The 25,308-nt window shown below is 41.8% G+C and overlaps 2 pseudogenes; one reads left to right on the top strand and one right to left on the bottom strand.

Annotated features, from left to right (window-relative positions):
• Positions 1-1,240: 1,240 nt before the first annotated feature.
• LOC147420993 (MADS-box transcription factor 23-like) lies at positions 1,241-1,880 on the top strand (annotated as a pseudogene).
• A 7,190-nt stretch (positions 1,881-9,070) lies between these two features.
• LOC147420992 (uncharacterized) lies at positions 9,071-10,932 on the bottom strand (annotated as a pseudogene).
• Positions 10,933-25,308: the final 14,376 nt, after the last annotated feature.

Genomic DNA, 25,308 nt, shown 5'->3' with positions numbered 1-25,308 from the left:
TATTCAAGAGGGAAATGGCATAACCAATCTACCACACTTGGGTGATAGCAAGAAGGCGAGACGGTGTTGGTTGGATTTTAGGGTGCTTGCCCCCATGGCAAACACGCCCCAACCGGTCTCCAGTCATGCCTAGCGGACTATTGCCCATTAACCAAAAGGGTAGTCAAAGTAGGGGCTCACGGAGGCAACGGTATTGAACCCACCGCCTCGCTCTCAAACTCTGAAGCTCTACCGCCTCACCTACACGCACGCCCATGCTTGCTCGGTTTAAGGTGATAGCATAACCAATCTACCACACTTGGGTGATAGTGAGAAGTCGAGACGGTGTTGGTTGGAATCTGGGGGAGGGATTCCCCCCGCCCCCCCCCCTTTGACAAGTGGCGAGAGCTCCTTGCTCCGGCATTGTACCCTGCGGGTCCGGCGACACAGTGGTTCAGCGAAAGTATGCAAGGTTCAACGTTAATAAAAGGTTTCAAGCCCCTAAGACTGTTCAAATTCATGCCCTGCAAACAGGTTCTGAGCTATATGCCCTGCAAAAGAGGGTTTGAGCCACTGTGCCCTGCAAACGAGGTTGGTTTCGAGCTGCCTGTGCCCTGCCTAAGTAGGCTTCAGCTTTAAAGTTATCGAGCCACAACGACAGAGATCGACGAGCAGGTTTAGAGAGACAGAGAGAGAGGAGATCCTCAGACTCTATATAACCGGCCGCTATTGGAGAGCACTGTCATGCGTTGCACAAGGACAGAGATGTTTGGAGATGGGTCAGCTTATATAAGCGGCTGGCTCAAGAGCGCCTGCTCGGTGAAGGTGGAGCAGGACATGAGCATCGTACTCCTTAGGGGAGGGTCAGGGGAAGGGAGATGGCTCAAAGGGCTGATGTGAGCTGCCCATGAGCAGGCCAGCGTCGGAGTAGCCCAGCATGACGTCGAAACTCGCTCGTGAGTTGTCGAAGCTTGGCCATGAATGACGTGGGCCTTGATAACGACCTTAAGCTGCTGCTACACCATCCAGACGCACAGGAGCTGGCACACAATTAGTTGTAGGTTCTCTTTCCCCGACATGCTCATGGGCTGCTCCTTCCATCCTTATAACACTGCACTCAGCATCCTTGCAGATGATAATTTGTGGCACATGATCACAGAGAGAGAGAGAGAGAGAGAGAGAGAGAGAGAGAGAGAGAGAAGCTTGAGGGACGTGGCTTAGTGCTGGTCCTGACTAACGGGGGCATCAGTGGAGGTACCCGATGGCGAGGCGGAAGATCAAGATCAGCCGGATCGAGAATGCAACAACGCGGCAGGTGACGTTCTCAAAGCAGAGGGGCTGCCTACTGAATAAGGCACACGATCTGTCGGTGCAGTGCGATGCAGAGGTGGGCGTCATCATCTTCTCCAGCAAGGGCAAGCTCTTCAAGTTTGCGAACCCTAGCATGCAAAACGTTATGGAGCACTACATGAGGAGTTGTGGCCACTCTGAATCTCATGAAAACAACAATGATGGCTGCTCTATCCACGGTGATGGCTATGTGGACAGGGTAACCCAATTCACAGAGAAACTCAGAAGCTTTGACAATTTGGAACGGTTGTCATCACGAGCCCTTATCGGTTTGGAGCAACAATTCCATGACAGCTTAGGATGCATTCGGGCTAAGAAGGAGGAGATACTTCTTAAGCAACTTCAGGAGATTAAAGAGAAGATAGCACCGACTCGGGAAGTTACTGGAAATTCAAATGTGCTGGAAAAGATTGTGGATTTAATACCTTCCGTCGGACTCACATGCATTAAGAGCTCAGAGCAATCACACAGCTGAAGGCCTGCCTGTGGCCAAGCGCTCAAGAATGACTGAAGACCTAAATAAGGTGAGACGAGGTATGCAAAAGGAATAGGCTATGTGGCATGGTCTCGAGGGCATGATTCTGCAATGTCAGGAGGAGTTGGAGTTTGTCTTGCACATGAGATGAAGACCCAATCTGCCAGTTTCTTGCCAACAACCTGCATTGGCACACCCATGTCAAGGTCCTCCATGAAAACCAAATGAGCGCCGTGCCCTACCTGTGCCTTGCAAACGAGGTTAGTTTCGAGCCGTTCGCGCCCTCCCTAAGCATGCTTCACCTTTCAAATGGAGCCACAACGAGAGATAGCAACGAGCAGGTTGAGAGAGAGAGAGAGAGAGAGAGAGAGAGAGAGAGAGGAAGAAGAAGAATAGAAGAATAGAGTTTTAACATAGTAGTGAACTATCCCAAGAGACAATCTACCCGACGAGGAGTTGAACTCAAGACATATTATTCAAGAGGGAAATGGCATAACCAATCTACCACACTTGGGTGATAGCAAGAAGGCGAGACGGTGTTGGTTGGATTTTAGGGTGCTTGCCCCCGTGGTAAACACGCCCCAATCGGTCTCCAGTCATGCCTAGCGGACTATTGCCCATTGACCAAAAGGGTAGTCAAAGCAGGGGCTCATGCAGGCGACGGTATTAAACCCACCGCCTCGCTCTCAGAGTCTGAAGCTCTACTGCCTCACCTACACGTACGCCCAAGCCTGCTCAGTTTAGGGTGATAGCATAACCAATCTACCACACTTGGGTGAAAGCGAGAAGGCGAGATGGTGTTGGTTGGATTTTGGGGGAGGGATTCCCCCCCCCGCTCCCCCCTTGACAAGTGGATAGAGCTCCTTGCTCCGGCACTATACCCTACGGGTCCGCCAACACAGTGGTTCAGCGAAAGTATGCAAGGTTCAACGTTAATTTTTTGCAACAAAAGGTTTCAAGACGCCGAGACTGTTGAAATTCGCGCCCTGCAAACAGGTTGTGAGCTGCGTGCCCTGCGAAAGAGGGTTTGAGCCACTGTGCCCTACAAAGGAGGTTGGTTTCGAGGCGCCTGTGCCCTGCCTAAGTAGGCTTCTAGTTCACCCCAGTTCACTGCATGATCCGACGGCTGAGATGAAAGCCGCCTCGCCTCCCCCAAATTTGGGCCCTAGATCCCCCCTGGCCAGAGGCGTGCCATATAGTGGCGAGGCTTGTCTTGCACATGCACTCATACTTACATATCTATAAGAGCAATGCGGGTGTATTCTTAGAGATAACATCATTAACTGCAAAATTGGGGTTCTTGTCAATACAAGTACAAAAGCACTTATCATCAATGACTTTCGTTGGCACATGCCAACACTCTTAGCGAGCCTCTAACAAATATATTTAGGAGTGGAGCAACATCTAGTGCCACATATACAACCATCACTTCAACTTCCCCAAGGTTGGGGCAACATCTATGAGTCTAAAAGGACCTCATCTTGCTAGTTACGCCCCTTAGCCAAAAAAACAAGTGATAAAATCACAAGGCCTCCCTATGATAAAATTACAAAAAAGTTCAAAGGTGAATTTTTATTGAGATATACATGAAGTTTTTTGGGGATTACATGGTGGAGTATGGTATCAAATGAAGGTATTGAAAAGGGATGGTTGGCTTGATTTGCGTGAGGAGGTGGTTGTTTGTTTTGGTTGGAGAGGTTGAGTGGGGGGAGGGATTAGTGGAGAGTGATAAGGAGTGATATGAATCATTTTGGGAGCAAAAGATGTGTGGATGAATGATCTGACCAAAAACAAAATATTGTATTTGCTATCAAGGAGCTAGGAGGATTTTTGATCCATATGCGGTCGAGTTTTGAATTGTAGAATGATGGATTTGTTGTGTGTAGCCATGTAATTGGAACTCTATCTGCAATTGTTGGTATTGATTGTTTGTTGGGTTATTGTCAATGTTGAAATCTCCAATGATGACGGTCATTTGTTTATGATGGGATTGTTTCATTAGGTTGGAGAGTAGTGCTAGCAAAGAGGTTGTAGAAGCTTTTGGAGATTTGTAAACGCATATGATTTCGCATTGAAGTTTTTGGTTTAGGTGGAATATAGCTTGAATGATTTCTATGCCTTGAGTTAAGATTGTCTTTGAAGAGTGAAAAATGATTGTAGTTTTATAGTAGACTGAGAGACCAAAGTTGTTGTAATGGTGGATATGGTGGAAGTTTGGTTCAAGATCATTAAATGGAGCTTTTTGCTTTGTTTCTTGTAAGCATAAGATATCACAAGCGAAGAAGTTTGCGCCGTCTTTGATGAACTTGAGATATTTGTGACTAGACACAATGTTCAATGATTGTATGATATGATGTGTGTCCTTGTATGTGAATGGAAACCTTGTCAAATATTGCCACTTTGCTTCTTTGCTTAGGCGGTCTAGCTCATTGAGAACATTCTTGTCGATTTTGATTTGACTTTGTTGGATTGGTTTGAGAATGTGAAGATTTGTTGGATCTTTTATACGAGAAAGAGCTGTATAAATCAAACCATGTGAATTTATTGATGTTGGATCAAATGCCACTGCAGTCATTGTTAAACCTTGTGATCTATGGATGGTGCGTGCATTTTCTGCTTGGATTGGAAGCTGAGTTCGAGATATTGTGTTCAATGCACTTCGAACTATTTGGAATTCTTTTGTTGTTTGAAAAATAGGTGTCCATTGGGGGTTAACATGAATCTTGTACAGTCGTTGGGTTTTCATTTTGTTGTTTCAAACCCGTGAGGTGGTCAAAGAATTCTATCCATCCAAGATGGGATGCACCTTTGCTTTCTATGTGTTTGAGGACTCCGTCTACACCGTTAACAAGCCCGTCAGAAATGTCAACATTCCCTGCACAAATCTCTACAATCAATCCTTCTTTGAGCTCTAGGATTGAAGATAAACCTGCAGTGGTTTGTGGATTGTTTTGCACGACAAGATTTTTTGAACAAGTCTTATGAAAGACATCTTTTGCATGGATGATGTATGGTTGAGTTGGCAAAGTGTTGAAAACAAGATAGTTGTGTGCGTTTTTTAAGTTATTGGTGAAGTACAAATGAGGTGTTGTCAATTTGTCAAATGATGTATTGGTGTAATTAGTGTTCAGCATGCACAAATCTTCGATAGTGTGCTCTGCTTTTCGTATTCTATTGAGAATTGTGACAAAAGCTTCATTTGATTGATGCATTGTTTTTTTTAACTCATGACATTTTATATGTGTGTGCCAAAAGAAAGGGGAGAGTAGTTGCAGGGAATCTTGTGGATCGCTAAATATCCATAGGGAATCCTGTGGATCGCTAAATATCCATAGGGAATCCTGTGGATCGCTAAATATCCATAGGGAATCTTGTGGATTGCTTGACATAGGTCGCCACAAAAGATGACGTCTAAACCACCAAATGGTTGTATGTGATTATGTTTGATTGATCGTAGTCTTGTGTCTACAATACGGAACAGTCTATTCCCAATCAAAGGTGCTTCATCAAAGACGACCAACTTGACATTCTTATACAATTGTGACAGCTCTGCAAATCTTTCAGATGCGAGAGAAATATTTGCATGGAGCACAAGTGGCAAACGTAAGGCTGAGTAAATTGTTGTGCCTCCGAGATTGAAAGCTGCTTTTCCTGTGTATGCCATTAATAATGTTGTTGGCAAGTCGACATCAAATTCCAAGGAAGCACTATAATAATGGATTAAGCCTTGCACAAGTGCTTGCAAAGTGAAATTTTTTCCTATGCCTGCACCTCCAGTTAGAAAAAGGTGGATTGGTTCTTTTGAATGTAGTCGCTTTCTAATCATTATGTCATAAAAAAGGGAGCGTTGTTCAATGTTTAGCTTGGAAACGAGCGAGTGGTATTCATTGTTGTCTAGTGCTAGCTTTCGAAAGGAAGGTAAAGGTTTTATATTGGGTTTTGTTGGTTTAATATCAAGTCTCAAGTCATATTTGAAGGCATCACTGTTCGCAAGTGCTGAAGACGTATGCAGTGAAGTTGATTGACTGGTAGTTGGATGCACTTCCAATTTAAAATATTTTTGGCGGTTCTCATCTATGATCGGATAGTTTGAGTTATACTTGTCTTTCCAAGAGGCAACATTTGTTTCGAAAGTTTTTTCATCACCAACAAATGGAAAAAAGAGCAAGCAAAGTTCATGCTAATGTATTTCCGCATCTTTCACCAGAGTGAAATTAGCATATCTAATGACTCGAGGTTTCTTGGATTTGCGTGGGGAGCCGTGAATGCATTGGTAATTGCTAGCGTAGTCAGCCAAGCATATGTCTTCAAGATTACTTGGATGTCGAGTGTATTTGGTGACTAAATCCTCAAAGAAAATGTTTGTGTCTTCAGGATCCAAAGAATTCAACATAGCTCGCCGTTTCAATAGCAATGTCCATTGGCTTTCGTAATCTGCATTAATGAAGACAAATTGTCTAGTAGCACTATGCAATGGCAATGAAAGAGATATGTATGTGGCTTGTTGTGACGTCATCTCTTGTGTGTTGATCAATGCCTTGCCAATTTTCTTTAATCGCTCTAATGTTGACATGTTGGTTTGTTTGCAATTTTGAAGTATATGTTTGATTGTTTTGCTTGTAGTGGAGTCATTTTTTGTCATATATGATGCAGCAGTGCCATGGCCATTGAATATGAATTGGACATCAATGTTTCCATCCCATAGATTGCACAATTGTTTGTTGAAGCTGTTTGTGTAGATGTCTTTTAAATTTCTTTTCAACAATAGTGTCGGTTCTGTGATTTTGACAGAAAGAGATTTGATATAATCATCCTCAGTCATTTGCAAGGAAATCAACCAATCATTAAATGAGATATTTGGTTCATGTCCAAGAGCTTGTAGTTGATCATTAATAAATCTATTTTTTGCCAAGAGATTTTCCTTCTCAATCGCAAATGTTGTTATTGGATGCATTATGATTGTTTGATGTGAAGGTGGGCGTGGAAAGCCAAAACGACAAAGAGTTTTCCATTTTCTACATGTCTTGCGATGGTGGTGTGTTTGTACACTCCTGAGAGCCTCGTCCAAGACGTCCTTGTTAGTGGTGATGTGCATGTCAATGAAATGTGTTATTTCATCATCACTTTCAATGCCAAATAATGGTGCATTTTTTATCCAAAGCAATCCATGGTCATGTTGGCTTCCTCTATGTTGAAATTCGGTGACAAAGAAATAATATGTTAAATCACCAATGATTGTATTGTTGCGTTTCAAATCTTTTTTCATTGATTGAAATCTATGCACATAATATCGAGCAGTTGTGATAGGATCAGAACGAACAAGTGCACGAATGAACGAAGCTTTGTTTGGGTGCTCTATTTCTATGATATGAGGGTTTAACTTTGACAAAAAATCTATTAAGGGCTGCCATCTTTGTTCTGCACATGAAAATGTGACAAAGAAGGTTGGTTGGCCTAGTTGGCGAATCATTGCGAAGACATTTCTCTTAAGTTTTGCCTTGTAATCAGTTGATGTACGCAATGACTCAAAATCATGGTAGCCAAGGTCTGATGATAGCAATTGTTCAATATTGGTGTTTGCTTGAACATCTTTTTCTTGCAATTGCTTGCCATGAAGCTTTCCCTTTTGCAAACGAACCCAAATAGAACCAAGCACTTTCAAGATGATAATTTTCATTGTTTTGAAGAAAAGATTCTCAACACATTTGGCATATCGTCTATCTGCATTCTTTAATTCCCATTGTGCCGTCTTTTGATAATTTTTCTTTGCAAGCAAGTGTTATTTTCTTTTTTGGCCAAAAAACAAAGCTGGAAATGACAATTCTTCGTAGCAATCATCATCAAAAACAGTCAAAGGTGTAAACCCTTCACAAGGAGCAACAATTGCAACCTGAGCATTATGATCAACAACTTGTTGAGCACTATAAATGCCATGCACCAATGTGTCTGTTGCATCTATGTCGTCATCAAATTCTTGTTGTGGAGAACAAATGATATCTGCTTGAACTGTAAAATTGGTTACCCAAGAGGTGTCAATTGTGGCGCCATTCTCAATATATAATGGTGTTTGCAGAAGGTCTACCAATGCACGATGCACAAAAGTTGGACGCACAATACCACTAAGGTAAACATGGTCATAACTGAGTTTTCGTTTGATCTCTACCAAGATAGAAGCTTCTTCACTAAGAAATCGCGGCAACATTTTTTGCACTCGAGACAAGTCTGCCATTACATTTACAATACTTCCACGTAAACCAAACTGACCTTCAAAGTTCAGCTCACGTATTTGTGCAAATGGTATTCGCAATGACACAAGATGGCTCTCGATTGTGTTCAATGTTTCTACACTAGGTATTTTGCATCCAAATTCCATATTTTGCACCATACAAAACATTGGTTGTTGTCTCTTTTTTAATGCATATTTGCATGAGTAACAAACTTGGAATCCAACATTTTCACAAATAGGCAACTGTTGTATTTTTCTCAAGAATGCAAACTCTGGTTTTGTGACATTGTGCAGGTTAAGACGAAACAAAAGAGAGTTGCAAGATGAACAAGGATATGCAGGCACATCTTCTATGTTTTTTGCAAACAATTAAGATTTCGTGGAAGACTCAAGCTTGCTTAGTTGATGGATTCTTGATGACTTACATATGTTGTATATCTTGGTCTTGATTTGCTTTAAAGAAAAAGAGGTTGAATGCAAGTCTAAAAATGTCTTTGCAATTTGATGAGCACTACCATTGTTTGTTCCAATCAATGCAGCCAATTGTGATGTGGCATCTTGACTCCATACACAACGCATACGTTTATGAGTCTTTGGCCCAACAGGAAACCAAAAGGTAGTCACCATTTCTGTTCAAGGCTACTAGTGTTGGAAGAAAAGATGAGGAAGCACATTCCGAACCACCAACAAAGATAGAATTAGTGAAAACTCCTGCTTGAAAAAAACATATTTTGCATGTTGCGTTCATGAGGCTACAAACCTTTTTAACTAATTCAACACTTATCATCAAAGACGATTGACGAGTGCGCAACAACGGCAAGATAAGTTCTTTCAATTTGGATGACACACAGTGCTTATCAGAAAACCATGACTTAATCCAAAATTTAATAGTATCCGCATTTCTTGATTCAATTTCTTGCACAAGCATATCTGAGAGTGTACATTCCAAAGACTGAATTGATATTTGGGAATGGAAAATATACAAAAGTGGTTCCAAAACATCTTTGTTATCAGGAAAAGAGGATTCAAAATCTGAGAGCCTATACATAAGCTGGCCATCCGCATAAAATTGCAAATCCATAGTCGTAACTGCTGCAAAATGGTGATAAAGCAAGGTTTCACTCTTCTTTGAATGCAACAACCAAACCCCCCTTGTCGATTGTGAACCAGCCGGCCTTTTTGAAGTTAAGCAAGGAAGATTTCAGCTCTACTAGGTTATGCTCAAAGTAGTGTAAAAACAGTTGGAAAAAGCTTAGAATGGAGTCAACAATAGCACCTTGTAAAATCACAGCAACGACCACTCCATCTTGAGGATAGATTCTAGCGGGCAGCAAGGGAGACTTTACAATTTGTGTTTTCATACCACAAGTGTAGCAAAAAGGGTTAATGTCTTGACGGATAACATTTGTTCCCTTGCATAATCCACAAGAGTATTCAACATCCAAACTGTTCACGCTTGCAATCTCCAAAGTGCCAAACACCTACAAATAAAGCCAAGTAAAAAAATGCAACTGCAAAACCTTGCAAAGTGAGATTTTTTACCTTCTTCCCGAAACCCAAATTGGAAACTTGTTTGTGCAAATACTCTTGAAACAGATTGGAGAGAGAATCAGGAAGTGAACACAATATTGTAGCATCCACAACACTTAAAGTATTGGACAGTTGCTTGAAAATGTTGATGTTGCGAGCAACACAAGTGTAAAAGCCTTTAGGTTTAACCTCATGTATCATAAGTTGGTAGTCAACACGTCTAGTAGGCACAAATAGAAGCTCGCCAAAACACATAAACAAATGAGTGAAGTTTACTAAAGCCTATTAGCACACAAGAGTGAAGAGATTCTTACACTAGCTCGATCACTTGTTGATAGACCATCAGCAACGGTCAACCGATAGCTTGGAGTGCCGTCACTTTTAATAGCATTCTCCACCTTCACAACTATAAATGCTATTGTTGAAACGAAGTCATTACCAATAGCATATTGGGAGAGCAAGTCCTTGATCTTTTGCTCAGGGTAAAGTTGGAGGCAGCAATCAAAAGGCTCCGCTTTTATGACCAATGTAGTAGCATCAGCATATAATGCCCACAAACATGTCCCACCATCTTTTACTACGGCTCTCTTCACACAACCTCCCTCTATTCGAACATAGTCATTCACAGCAAATGCCTCGACAAAGTCGGAAAGGTAAATTTGAGTCACAACAAAGGTAACAGTGTGACGAGACTCTCTATCTAGCAGGTCTGCACGCAAGTATCTTCCAAAGTTTGACTTGGGTATTTTGTAAGTACCATATTTGCTGAGTACTTTTCCTTCCAAAGCAAATCTAAAATTCGCAGTTTCTGATAATTCAGAGATGGTCAAAACCCTTAGCGCTGGCGTAATGGCCAACTGAGAAGAAAAAGACTCAACATTTAAGTCCTCTTTCAAGTCATCATCTTTAACCAAGGAAGATGAGAACGCAGAATCTGCCAAGGACCTAGATGCTTTACCTAAAAAGAAACAAGATTATAAGGCAATAATCTTGGCCAACAGTATTAAGCAAAAAATAGCTTAACATTCACCTCTAGTGATTTGGAAAGCCTTTTTCAAAGACATGGATGCTTTCTTCACACCTCCCTTAGGGCTTATCTTTTTTGATATGGGAGAAGACCCAAGACTCTGACTTTTCAACCTAGGAGAGGGTGAAAGGTTGGCTGCTACAGCACTGTCAAGAGCCTTGGAAGGTAGTGTTGGTGGTGTTGGATCAAAATCCAGAAGTGGAGAGAATGTAATCTCATGAGCGGCCACATCTAAACAAATAAATAGTTTAAGCTCTAGCTCTTGAACAATATCAAACACGGCTCATGAAAGACATCAAACACAACACAAAATAGATAGTACTAACCATCCATTGATGTATCCATGGTTATGTTGGAGCTCGTAAGCAGCAGGTTGATATTCAACCTTCGGGAGAGAAATGATGGGCTAGCTGATACTTAGAAATATAGAGAGTTTACTAGCCAGAGCAGTGGATAGAAAGAGTTGTGGCTTTAGGAAGCTTATAAAGAGATTTAGGAGAGTAAAGTTAAAAGCGTTCACGTTCATGCATAGCAATAAATATCTTGGTCTTTAAATAATGCCTTTATGAGGCTTACAAAACAATCATGACATTTTTTTAAAAAAATTATCTGATAAAAATTTAAGTACCACTATAAAAAGTTCTTAGTCATAAAAAATCATTTCATTAATTTAATCGAAGCATGAAGCTAGTGAATAATGATTGGAGCCATTTCTTTTTTCAAAAAAAAATTATTGTTTTAAGTAAATATTTAATAAATAAAACTTTAAGACAAAATCAAATTTCACACACTAAATTTAAGTTTACAATAATCTAATAAAAACAAGAATAAATTTGATGATTTGAATTCTAAGGCAGCCTAAAATTCATTTACTATAACCAATTAACTTAGTCGAATATACCACCCTAGTGGCTTGATTATTTTCAAGATGGCATATGATAAAACAGGACTTAACCCAAAATACAAGCTGTAACGGAAATCTGCATGTAAACTCTGCTCGATAATGAAACAAAACAGTAGTACATAACATCAATAATAGACGACCACATTCTGCTCGATAGTCAAACAAAATAGTAGCACATAACATGCACAATAGACGAGCACACATACACACACACACACAATTGAAGGGCCATTTGCAAATGTCAGTCCATTCAATAATACAGACATAGAACTTTCAATGGATCTAAGAAATAGGAGTTGTAAAGAAAAGCTCCGACATCATCATCCTCGATGACGATTTCGCATTTGTGGTGAAGGCGGTGAGGGTGGGTCGCTCTATCAACTTCAAACATTCAGAAGCTCCTCCATTTTCAGCTCATTAAGCAGGCTCTGTTGGAGCTTCAATACCACAGCTTCCATGGAGACGAAACCATGGGACCCTCTGTCAAAACAGCGTAGAAAAGCACTTGGCAGCCCATTAAGCATCCTCTATTGGGGGCTTCAATACCACAACTGCCATCGCGACCAAGACACGAAGATGTTTGACCACACATTCTGAAATTAAATGCATCAGAGAGTGCGCGCACACTCACCCACTCCACACAATGAGGGCTGACTGTTGAGACCAAAACTCAACACACATTGTCGCTCTTGACTCTCGCACAAGCACTCAGAACATAGAAAAGGCTTCGGTCAAGCGAGCAAACCAACCGACACAAGCTCACAGCTGCCCGTGATTCCCTTCTCCACCTTTGAAGGCGCTCCAAGCTCGTGACAACCCCCCCACCCCCCAAATAAAAGGCCCAAAACCTCAAAGAAAATCAGAAAATAAAAACGGCTCCACCCCATAGCCATTCTTTTACCCGTAGAGATCATGAAAACACATACACATGACAAGGTTACACATGCAGGCACGCCCGATTGGACATGCACAGTCGGAGTAGGTTATAAGCAGCAGATTAGCCAGGCTCTGGTGCCGCCCTCAAGGAGCACTGCTACCCTGCCAAAAAGCCCCATTTGCTAACCGCACAGATGTTGCCCCGCCCTCAAGGAGTACTATTGCCCTGCCAAAAAGTACCATTTGGTAAACCCGCAGGTGCTGCCCCGCCCTCAAGGAGCACTGCTGCCCTGCCAAAAAGCCGCAGTTCGTAAATGCGCAAGTGCTACATTTCCCTGGGCCACCCTTGGAGCTGTGTCGGGACACCACCTCAACCGAAACAGAAATTTGGTAAGGCGCGTGCCACTATCACGCAGGCGGCATACGCATGGCAGGAGCAAACAGGACGCATGCGATAGCTTTGCCTCGCCCGCCCTTGCAACAATGCACCTTGCATTGCCTGGCCCGCCCCTTGCAACAATGCACCTTGCAGCACAGGTCACAGCGGAGAAGAACGACCTCATTACCCTCCCATCACCAAGTGACAGGGAAAACCCAACCCTAACTCACACTCAAGTGCCCTCACCTCGAGGTGCACAACCTGCGCACACAGTTGGAGGCTTCATGAAGAACATCACCTCACCCCAAAACCCGAGGACTCACGGCTCACAGCCTTCATTTCAAGAAGGGAGAAAATGTAGGCGCCATGACGACACCCCATCACTTCACTTATCTGAAAGCAACCAATGAATATCGTACACCTCACAAAGCCTTAGCTTTACCAACCTCTTAGGATCCTATCTTGATGAGTAACGGCCACCCACCCAGCCATTTTAATCATACCAAGAACTGCTTCTCCGTAAAACTTCACAAAATGAATTATAAAAAATCAAAACATTTTAGTCAGCAAAAAGAGAAGGCATCTCTATAGCCTTTGCCCTTTGGGCAGGCCAAAAAAAAAAAGTACTTTGGAGGGACCGCTCAACAACTCTTTACCTTGAAGGTAATAAATTCATCCCCATTCACTCCATATCCGGTAAAAAGTGACTCTCCAAAATTAAAGTGGAAGCACCGTCTAACATTGAAGGAGGAGGATATCATGGTCCTTCAACACTAGAGGTGACTATGTTGCCACGATTTTGCAAGCAGGACACATTTGTACGAATCTTGAAAGATGATGTCATGTCATCTTGAAAATGAGAGGACTGGCACGTGGGACAAGGACAGAGAGAGGGAAGAGAGAGAGACAGAAAGATATTTTGTGATGTTGAGAGGGATCGAGTTGAGCAGGGCGAGGGCGTCCAATTGCAGGAGCGGTGGCAGTCTCTTCGTTCGTTCCGAGGACGCAGACCCAAGGTGGGGCATAGCAGTTGTTGTGTGTGTGCAGCCATGGGAGTGAGACGGGCCTTTCAACGTCTCTCTCGCTCTCTCTCTCTCTCTCTCTCTCTCTCTCTCTCTCTCTCTCTCTCTCTCTCTCTCTCTCTCTCTCTCTCTCTCTCTCTCTCTCTCTCTCTCTCTCTCTCTCTCTCTCTCTCTCTCTCTCTCTCTCTCTCTCTCTCTTTCTCTCGTGCAGAGCTGGCCCTGGGTGGGGCGCGCATCCGCTGTCTCTCACTCTTTTCTATGGCAGGGTAGGCTGCGACATTTGCAGGATCTCTCGTTTGTGTGCAGGGGATTCACACAAGGGGACAGTGACGGAGATGGAGATGAGAACGCATGGAGGAGCAAGAGCGTAGACGCTACGTGGGATCGGGCACGATGAGGAGACTCTTGATTTTGCAGTTGTTGGCAAAGGGATCTGCTACACTAATTAATTAATGAAATGGTGTTAGACCCAATATGCTCCACTATGATTTATAGAACTCCGTGAGGATGGTCCCTTCTCCCTGGGACGCATATGTACGGTTTCGCTTTTCTTTGGTGCACTAGCCTGCGTGCATGTAATACATTGAACATCACCTTAACAAGCAAAATTTATACAAATCTATTCCTTCTCAATATTGACTAATGTTGATTTTTCTGTCATGAGTGGATGTCTGGCAACTCTTGCATAACATAAAGAGATCTCTCCTGAAAGCGGAGCATCACGATTGATTTGCTTTGGCAGTAGCTAGCCAAAACGACTTTTTCACAAACCATTAATTAATTAGTTTTGGGGGGGGGAGGGGGGGGGGGGGGGGGGGGGGGGGGAGAAAGGAAAAGGGAAGGGTGGGGGAAAAGAAGCGAAAGGAGAAAGGGGGGGTACACCCATGGAAATCATGACTGACTTCACTAAGGAAGGTGTTCCATGTGTGGGTGTCGTTCATAATGTAGGGAAGAATTATTGGGTTAAACTGGTTGAATTAGGAAAGATATGATTGCTCATCTCTATACACTAAATGATTGGTTCCCTAAAAACACTTTCATATTACTTATAGATAAAACATAGAGCACTTCATCACCTTGCCTGGTGTTCTTGCATCATTGATACAAAATTATTATTTACCTTTACTTACATGCCAAAATACATCTTGTAAAAGATCATATTTAGAGGTAGAGTCGTATTATCTTATGGAGGGTAGTGAGGTTTTGTGAAGCAAAGCATTGGGGACCACGTTACCTAGTGTGAGGTGGATTAGGACTGGAGCGATCCATCGACATCCCTTGAGATTTTGACGCACATGTAAGTATTTTTGTGGCAATCAAACATGGCAAACAAGTTCCAACACTTTCATGGATTGCCTAATGAAAATGCACAGATGTTTATTGAAAAGTTTGAAGTCAATTTCTTACTGTGCAATATACTAGACCAGGATATATTGTTGCGGTTGCTACATAGTTTATAGGATGAGGCAGAAGTTTGGCTACAGAATTTTAAGGAGTTGATGCAGACACAAAATCCAGGGGTGGTTTTAGACTACAACCATGTGAAGCAAGCTTTCAAAGCACAATACCGATCCATCAAAGTACCTGATAAAGTTTGGCATGAAATTATGGGGTACACTCAAAGGGCTAATCAAAGTGTTGATAATTTTGTCATGTAGTTCACCCGTTTATGGGATTAATGGACCCGGGCTTTGAGAAACAAAATCCCTCCCACCATGTTAAAGAAGGACTGTTTTGTGGCAAACCTAAAAGAAAGTCTGAAGTTCAAAGTTGAGCTGAAAAGGCCCGCCACCTTCGAGGAGGCAGTCACCATTGCCAGAGAGAAATAATGGAAAGCTCAAAGACTTAATGAATATGGAAAAGTGGTCCCTAAGCAAAATAATGGCAGCCAAAAGGAGAAGAATCAGGTAGAAGCTAAAGGCCAACATGTTCAAAGGGCTACTAATACCAAACAGTTACAACAAAATATCCAAGACATGATGACCATAATGCAAGAATTACGACTTAGTGTTCTTGGTGGTGGAGGTGGTCATGGTTGTGGACGTGGTAGAGGAATGGATTAGACATGTGAGCTCAGCCTAATGCAAATGTTGGTCGTGGACAAGCTGGTTTTAAGCCGCAGAGGAGGTTCATCCCCCCTTGTTATAATTGTGGTGAACTTGGTCATATTACCACTTATTGCTCAAAGCCAACAAGGATGGAAGGGGATATGTTTCCACTTCCTTAGCAGATTCCCAACAGAGCTAATGATTATGCATTGGATATACACGGAGTTCAAGGTACTGGACATGATATTCAAGCTTCAGCCTCTGGTGGTCATGTGGGCATTGTGCGAGTTGAAAAGACAGACATAGATGTGTTGCCAATAGGAAAAAGAGAGAGGGAAGGCTATGCAGCACCAGGGCCTAGCAAAAAGAAATGGAAGGAGAAGGAGGGTGACGATGCAAAATCCAAGAGAAAGAGAAAGCTTTGTAGGTGATTTGAAATGGCAGATTTGCCTTTGGGAGAAGTCCAAACAGCTTACAGTTTAAAGGAAGACATGATTGGGAGGAAAGTAGATTGTATTTCTAAATAGTTTATGAATATGGTGCCCAAACTTAAAAGGCAGTGGAAGTCATTAGTGAATTCAGAAAAAGAGATGAAACATGGAAAAGTCAAAGTGCTGTATGTGGGAGAGTTACTTGACATCTGTCCTATGGTGAACGCTTGGCACAAAGGTGTGGGCATGGGAGAAGCCTACATTGATGCAAGTGCTCAAGTTTGTGTGATCACATAGTCATGTGTCGAGAGACTGGGTCTCATTACATGCGGAAGCTCTGGTTTTTGCATTGGACTAGCAAACCATGCCAAAGTGGAATGTTTGGGAATGATCAAGAATTTGGAAGTCAAAGTCTTTAACGTGAAGGTTATGGTAAACTTCCATGTTATGCCAGCTGTTTTGGGATCCTTTCATCTCATTTTGGGACGACCTTGGTTGAGAGTTGTTGGTGTGATGCAAGATTGGGGCAAGGGCACAATCGGTGTGCATGGCAAGAAGGGTGAGAAGAGAGTGTTTGATATGACTACTAAACAACCTACGGCACTTGACGATGTGAGTGAGAATGATGAGTCCAAAACTACCAGTGATGATAGTTCTAAAGACTCAAAAAGTAGCACTACTTCAAGTTCCACTCATGAGTATGAAGTGTCAATCTTGTTGCTGGACAAAGAATAGAAAGAAATTAGTGAAGTATTGCAAATATCAGGGAATATAAATCTTCAAGCAGTTTAGAGAAACTTGAAGAGATCATGCAACCTAAACAGGAACTTCCAATGAAGAAAGAGTTGATTCAAAATATGCTGAGTACGGATTTGACATAAGGAGAAAGAAAGGAGAACTTAGAAATGTTGGACAGGTTTCCAAATCTTTTCATTGCCTCATATCAAGAAATAGGATTTTGTGAAGATCGAGCTAGTTGAGGGGGCAAAGCCAATACAATGGAAATTAAGAAGGATGGGTAAGGAACAGATGAATGTTTTAAAGGGTAGGTAGAGAGGGGGGGGGGGGGGGGGGGGGGGGTATTTGTTTTTTTTAGTGCTTAAGGGAGCCCTAAGGGCAACCAAGGCGAATAGCCTAGTGGTTTAGGTTGAGTTTCATAGTATGTACGTGATGAGTTCAAATGCTACTCATTAAGGTTCGTTTTAAATGGTGACGTGCATGGACATGCTAATTGGAGATCCTAAAGGATCTTGGGGAGATTCTATGTAATGAAAAACAAAAGTATAGAGCCAGTAGTAGTAGAGCAGTCACGATTGATTTTCTTTGGCATTAGTTTCATAGTGGAGCATGGGTCTAACACCATTTCATTAATTAATTAGCGTAGCAGATTCCTTTGCCAGCAACTGCAAAATCAAAAGTCTCCTCATCGCGCCCGATCCCACGCAGCGTATGCGCCCTTGCTCCTTCATGTGTTCTCAGCTCCATCTCCGTCGTTGTCCCTTGGTGCGCATCCCTTGCACACAAACAAGAGATCATGTGAATGTCGTAGCCTGCCTTGCCATAGCGAAGAGCGAGAGACAACGGATGCGCGCCCCACCCTGGGCCTGCTCTGCACGAGAGAGAGAGAGAGAGAGAGAGAGAGAGAGAGAGAGAGAGAGAGAGAGAGAGGGAGAGAGAGAGAGAGAGAGAGAGAGAGAGAGAGAGAGAGAGAGAGAGAGAGAGAGAGAGAGAGAGAGAGACGCTGAAAGGCCCGTCTCACTCCCGTGGCTGCACACACACACACACACAAGTGCTATACCCCACCCTGGGTCTACGTCCTCAAAATGAACAAAGAGTCTGCCACTGCTCCTGCAATCGGAAGCCCTCGTCTTGCTCAGCTCGATCCCTCTCAACATCACAAAATATCTTTCTCTCTCTCTCTTCCTTCTCTCTCCCCTTGTCCCACATGCCAATCCTCTCAGTTTCAAGATGACATGACAGCATCTTTCAAGATTCGCACGAATGTGTCCTGCTTGCAAAACCGTGGCAACATACTCATGCAACATCATAGCTTCTATGCATTATAGCTCTTCACACTCGTTACATATCAAACCGTAGTGCCTAGTGTCTTTTAAATCCTTGCATAGGAGTTTTGATCGATGCTATTAGCTAGAGCTTGGCACCCTCGCCAGACAAAAAAAACACACAGAGAAACATGCTAATCTAAAGGCCAAGTTCAGTGTTAGATAAAACCGGTGTCCAATGTATTTTAACCGGCTGAAATAGTAAAATCCCGATTAGATTTTGAGCTTGCCTACACAAGTTTATGCGTAATTACCGACGAAAGCTTCAAATTTTGACCTAAAACCCGAGAGAATTTCAAAGTTTGCCCTGTATTTCACCACTTAGGAAAAATGGCCGTGACTAAGTTTGTGTAAACTTGTGGAAATTATATGAGGCTGGTTACACGTAGCGTGGCCAATGTTGGGCGTTCTTGCATGGATTACATCCGACGCACGCGGATTCATCGAGCAAAATTACCAACAAGGATAGACAAACTCCCTTGTCCATCCTTCGGCGGAGGGTGGATCCCCTATTGCGAGGTTCGCAATTATCTGATGCAACTTGCTAAAAAATTGACTGATTATTTGATTTTAATTTCAAACTGGAAAGCTAGTGTGTAAAGCATTCCCGCCCACCACCAAACTGGGGCGAGCGGCTACCCATGTAAACGCCCTTTGAGAACACATTAAAAAGGATTGCACTTTTTTGATGTCCAAAAGCCGAGAAGAGCTAGGGCTTGGCTGTAACAAACTTGGACACCCCAAGTCAAGATATATTCTACGATGACACGAGAGAGGTTCACTTCAAATTTGTTCATAGATCACAAGAAAGTCGACACGGCCCGGCGTAGTTTTGTGCCAAGAGATATTGGCCCCAAAGACTGACGCCCCTTTCAATATTTATTTTTATATTAATCTATGAGCAAAGTACAACAGACCCGCGAGTGCTCGCTCTCAGACTCTACGTCCAGATGCTCTAGCACCGATGCAGTAGACACGACACATCTAGCACTTGTACAAAACGGCAGTCACATCACAGGACATCACATACAAATCACAAAAAAATTCATTCCAAATCTCACACCATGACCATGGGCAACGTATTTAGTAATCGCATCTAGATCCATTCCGAACATGATGCCCGATTAACTAATCCTTATTGAAATCATGTCTATAGAGATTTATGAGGCTGAAATAGTGCAGTCATTTTGTCTTTCAGTTATTGCCCTCAAACAAGTCAAATGAGAGAGGACAAATCAATCAAATTTATTTTTGAGAATTTCGTGTCATGAAGTCATACAAGGCAATACTATTCAACCCATTAGTATCCCTGAAGCCAAAGGAACATCAGTGACTTTATTCAAAATTGGGGTAATCCGTTGATAAAGGTGCGGAGTGACTCCCCTTTTGTGCAAACCCCATGCACTAGATTCACCCTTGGTGAATTCGGGGTTCTATCGGAGTAGACTATGCTAAACTGAATGCTTCAAGAAGGTAAAGTTCCAAAATCTGAGGAGTATTTTCAAGGTCCTCCTCCCTCATCCACACTTTGCATCCAATGGAGGATATTTCTTGAATCTAACAAAGAACTACCTAATCACTTTACCTTTATCTTTCTATCCTTGTGTGCCAAAATCTATTCTGGAACGAGTATCTCCTCACTTTTCTCCGTTTCATGTTGCTCATTAAGCTCCCCATAAACTAGCACATCGCCTTTAAACGGCTTCAATAGACTCACATGGAATGCATTGTGAATCTTCCAAGTATCGGGCAGCTTGAGTTTAAAGGAGACATCGTTCATCTTTTCTTTAATCTAGAAAGGGCCATAATACCTCATGCTAAGCTTTGGAAAAAGCCGCTCCTTTTCTTTTTGTTTTCTTAGGCGTGCCTTCTCAAACGTAAGAGCACCCAATCGTCTTTCTTTAATTTTTGCCTTCTTATGTCGTTCTTGAGATTTCGCTAAAGCCTTCCGCACCTTGGCAAAAGCAGTGTCCAAGTGCCTTATGTACTGGTCGGCTTCAAAATCTTATCTTTAGTGCTACGCAACGGTGGAACCTTTAGAGCACCTTCAATGATCTCAAATTCCCCGTCGAAGAGTGAATCGTGTTATTGTTGGAAAATTCCACCAAGGCCAAAAAAAATTCCTATTGAGTGTTTTGATCAGAGATATAAGACTTCAATAAATCTAGAATAGCTAAATTTGCAATCTTAGATTGCCCATTTGTTGCAAGTGTAATGATGATGAGAACTGAAAACGTGTGCCAATGTTCTCCCAAATAGGCCTCCAAAACAAACTTGTGAATCATCCATCTTTGCCCGAGACTATTGTCGTAGGCATGCCATGTAGTCAAAAAATTTGTGCAATGAATAGTCGCGATAAATGATCCGGCTTGACTGTTTTTTTCACTGGAATGAAGTGAGCTTGCTTGTTAAATCTGTCAATGACAGTCCAAATTCCATCATGCCCACTTTGTGTCTTCAAGATATCAAAAAATGAAATCCATTGCAATACTTTCCCAAGGTTCGGGTGGGAATGGATAAAGGCTGTAGTAATCCATGTGCCTTATGCCTGTCAAACTTGACCTTATGGCATACTAAACAATTGTGAACAAAGTTGTCCACATCCTTCTTGAGTCTTGGCCAGAGTCTTGGCCAAAAGAAGTAACGTTGTACACCTTTCAAGGTGGTGTCGATGCCGCCGTGACCCGTAAAAGGTGGACAATGGCACTGAGCCAAAACCTTTTCCCTCAACAGTTGTGTGACGCACAACAACATCGTTTTCTTCATCAAGTAGTCATCCCGTATGGAATATCCCGCTACAACCTCCCCATTCTGTATTCAAGTGAATACATCAAAAAAATCCGGATCTCTGGCGTACTGATCAACCATGTCCTCGAAGCTTCTATAATGAATCGCGAAAATAGACAAGACTAGGGGTTTTCGAGACAATGCATTTGCCACCAAGTTTTTTTGTCCCTGAACATGGACAATCTAGAAGTGAAATTGTGACAAGATGTTAGCCCATCACATCTGCTTTTTCGAAAGTTGTTTTTGTGACAAGAAGTTGCGTTAACTTTGATGATCAGTGAAGACCGTGAAATGGGTTCCGAGTAGGTAATTTCACCACTGAGTAAGAGCAAGAATCACGGCCAAAATCTCTTTCTCATAAATCTGTGGTGTCAAATCTGGCCTTCAAACAATTGGCTTTCATAGGCAATGACATGACCTTCTCCGAGACTACAACCACAAGCATCACAATATACTTCAAATGATTTTTGCAAGTCCGACAAAGTCAACACTGGTCCAGAAGTCAGCTTTTCTTTAAGTGTCTGAAAGGAAGTTACCTCTGCCGGTCCCCACGAGAAAGGGACTCCTTTCTGAGTCAATTTGTGCAAAGGAGAAACTGCCTTGGAAAAATTTTGAATGAACCGGCAATAGTAAGAACACAAGCCCAAGAAGCTTCTAACTTCATGAACATTCTTCAAACCTGGCCAGTCACGTATAGTGTCAATCTTGGCCGGCTCCATCTGTACTCTTGCCGCTGAGACGATGTGTCTCAAAACATGTACCTTCGGCAAGAAAAAATCACCCTTTTTGGCATTAATGACTAATTTGTGATCACGCAATGCCTGAAAGACCTGTAGCAGATGGTGTCTAATGTTCTGCTCCATCCTTGGAGAAGACTATAATGTCATCAAACAAAGTGCTGACAAAAGATTGTTACTCTCAGAAAATCCTATCCATCATTCGGTTGAAAGTCGCTGGAGCATTGGTAAGGCCAAAAGGCATCACCAAAAATTCATACAAACTGAAACTTCTCCAAAAGTCTGTCTTGTTGACATCTCTCAGGGCAATTCTGATTTGATGATATCCGCTTTTCAAATCAGTCTTGCTAAAACAAGAGAACCCCTGTAGTCGATCAAGAATATCATCGATCCTTGGAATCAAAAATCTGTTTTTGATAGTTATTTTATTGAGATATCTATAATCAATGCACATTCTCCAAGATCCATCTTTCTTTAATACTAAAAACACCGGAGAAGAGTAGGGTGAACTACTTGGCTGGATAAGACCCCTTTTCAGGAGGTCTTTTACTTGGCTCATGATCTCTTCATTCTAGGATGAGCTAACATGGTAAGGTGGCCGGTTCGGTGGTGTGCTTCCAGGAATCATATCAATAAGGTGACGAGATGGGGGTAACTTGCCTGGCAGGGACTCAGATAAACAATCAGCATGTGTGTGGCGAAAATCTTGGCATTCTTTGTCAAGTTCAGACATGTTCGTTCTGTGTTCATCATTCAACTCTTTCAAATAGATCAAGGAAACAAAGATACCGGATTTCATTAATTTTGAAATGGCCAAATCGAATACAATAGGGACGGACTCATCCTCCATTTTTACATCAAGTACAATTTTTTGGTCAAAGTTGCTTTGTTAGCCCGATAGTCAACCAAGGGACTCCTAGGAGGACTTCACACCCTTCCAAATCCATGATATAAAAGTCCTCGCGCCTTAAATACCCCTGAAAATGCAAACAAAGTTTTCCAATGACACGCGTAATGGCTATGTCCTATCCGGGCACCGCTAGAACTGCCTCTGCTAGTGGTCCCATCCTCTCGGGTGTAATCAGACCCGCACTGCCAACTCAGGTGAAATGAAGTTGGCATTGGCTCCTCCATCAAGGAAAATAATGGCTTCTTGATCTTTCACTTTGCTCCAAGCTCAACAAAGTTCTGTACTTTCATCTACCAGGCTTGGGTTAGTACCCATGAAATCTGGTACCAGTCTTGCTTTCATCTTTCCTTTTCTGCCACGTTCCTCTACATCTCTAGAACTCTCTCGCCTGTCTTCAGTCTCTCCTTGCTATGCCTTTTTGGGGCACTTTTCGGAGATGTGACATTGTTCCCACCAACCAAAACACTTCCCCTCTTTGAGATAGTTAGCCCTTTCTCACAACCATCCCTGAAAAAGAATCAAGAGATTCCTTTTTATTATGTGTACATTTCCAAAAAAACCCATAATTACCAACACTATATCAATGTACCATGTTCAACTAAATAAAACTCTCAACATTCTTGATCACCTTCAACCTCAATTAAACATGAACTATATACTGTTTTTTAACTCAAATCCAGACAATCATGCTTGTATTATTGTCGATTCCATACTTCAATTAGATGTATCCTGTGTATTGTATACTCAGTATATCAAAACATCATATGTAATCCTACCACTTAAGATTTTCTTTTTTATTGAGCTATCTTGATCATCATGCCGATCATTATGTATTGCTAATGTAGCGACATGAAAAGAATGTATACCCCTAACCTACACTACCTAGTTATTTCCATTTCAGAATTTTGGAGCAGCATGCATATGCATACCATATATTTGCTTATGCTTACACCCCAATATTTATAGATAACATGCTTAATTAGATGAATCGAGTAAAAATTATCCTTTAAAATGCATGTCATGTATCCAGTATCCCAATGACTATATATGCTCTTTACCATGATCAGCGGTCTTTTCTGAACATTTGACCAGCCATCACTCACAATCATACATCCTAAACGCAAAATATTCCCAAGTATTATTTTACCAACACGCTCTTTGACTTCGATGTAATATGTGTCCAAGAAAACATTTCTTATCATGTGATAAGAAGGAGCTGAAAATCCTAGACCAAACTCACCGATTATCTTCCAAGCAGCCTTCTAATGATTGATGTCTACCATGATCAAAGCACTTCCAATAAAGAATATTGCTTTGGCGAGTGCTATTTATGCTTCTTCTAGAGATTGCACTCCAAAGCTTTGATGTAATGATTTTTGATGCATTTGACAAACTGCACCTTCATTGTGACGTTTAAAAGGAACAATGCCTGGAATTTCCTCTCCTTGTGCAGGTTGCTCTCCAAGGTTAGTTGGCGTCACTACAGGATCTGCGGAGTTAATATTTGGCTCTGGGAACTATTGAATCAAAGGCACAGAGCTATATATCTGTTGTCTCTTGCCACCCTTTTTGGCGAGCTCTTCTCTCAAATGCTTTGCAACTGCAACTGCCTGAGAATGTTCACATTTTTGACAACTGTTTTTAGCGCTACCCAGAAAATGATCCCTAATACGTGGTGCACCACTTGATTTTGTTATGTGACAAAATTTACATTGTCACTCCATATATCGGCCGCATATGTTCTGCGCATAATCTCACTCTTTGCTAGGAGCTTTTTTATTCTTTGGCTTCTTCCTACCACTAATGCCCACATTTTACTCCTTTTCTTTTAAATTAAAATTGAAGAGAAAAGAACAAGATGTTCAGTTTTTGAAACATTTTTCTTATTTTCAATATATATTATAGTTTAAAAACTATTCAATATGAAAGTAACCATGATGCACAATATGAGATTTTCAATGCATGCTAGTCAATCCACATATCGATCACCTACATCATGTGAGCAATCATACACATTGCAATGTAGTCTATGCATGGCATAATAACTATACCATTGCTATGAATCTCTCTATGCAATTATTATTATAATGATTATTTATATGTCCACTTTGATTTTCAAACAATAAGACACATCTAATTTCATTTGCTACAAAAAAACAAACGAAAGCAATAAAATATATGATTGGTCATTTCATGCACTAATAATCTATTGTAATACATAATGCACTGTCTGTATAAACCAATGTATGAACTAACGCAAATAAATATTCAATATAATCACTCAATTGGGGACTACTTGTACCTAGTGAAGGATTGTAACCCACCCATGCAACCAATTCAATATATAAAAACTATTTTAACCCAATCAAAGATTATAGCTCTTATATTGTAAATCAACTCAAATGCAAGACTTCAAGGATCTTTATATGCTCGGTACACTAGTAGAGTACAACCAACCCTTGACTATCGACTCATCACATTTACATATGCTCATCTTCTAAAACCAATTACAGCCCTCATTTGGACCAATGGCTTCTTCGCAATGAGCATGATTCTCCAAGTTT

This window comes from Adiantum capillus-veneris, chromosome 28, assembly GCF_014529385.1.
Source record: "Adiantum capillus-veneris isolate H3 chromosome 28, ASM1452938v2, whole genome shotgun sequence".
Classification (NCBI taxonomy): Eukaryota; Viridiplantae; Streptophyta; class Polypodiopsida; order Polypodiales; family Pteridaceae; genus Adiantum; species Adiantum capillus-veneris.
This window is presented reverse-complemented; position numbering and strand designations above follow the sequence as displayed.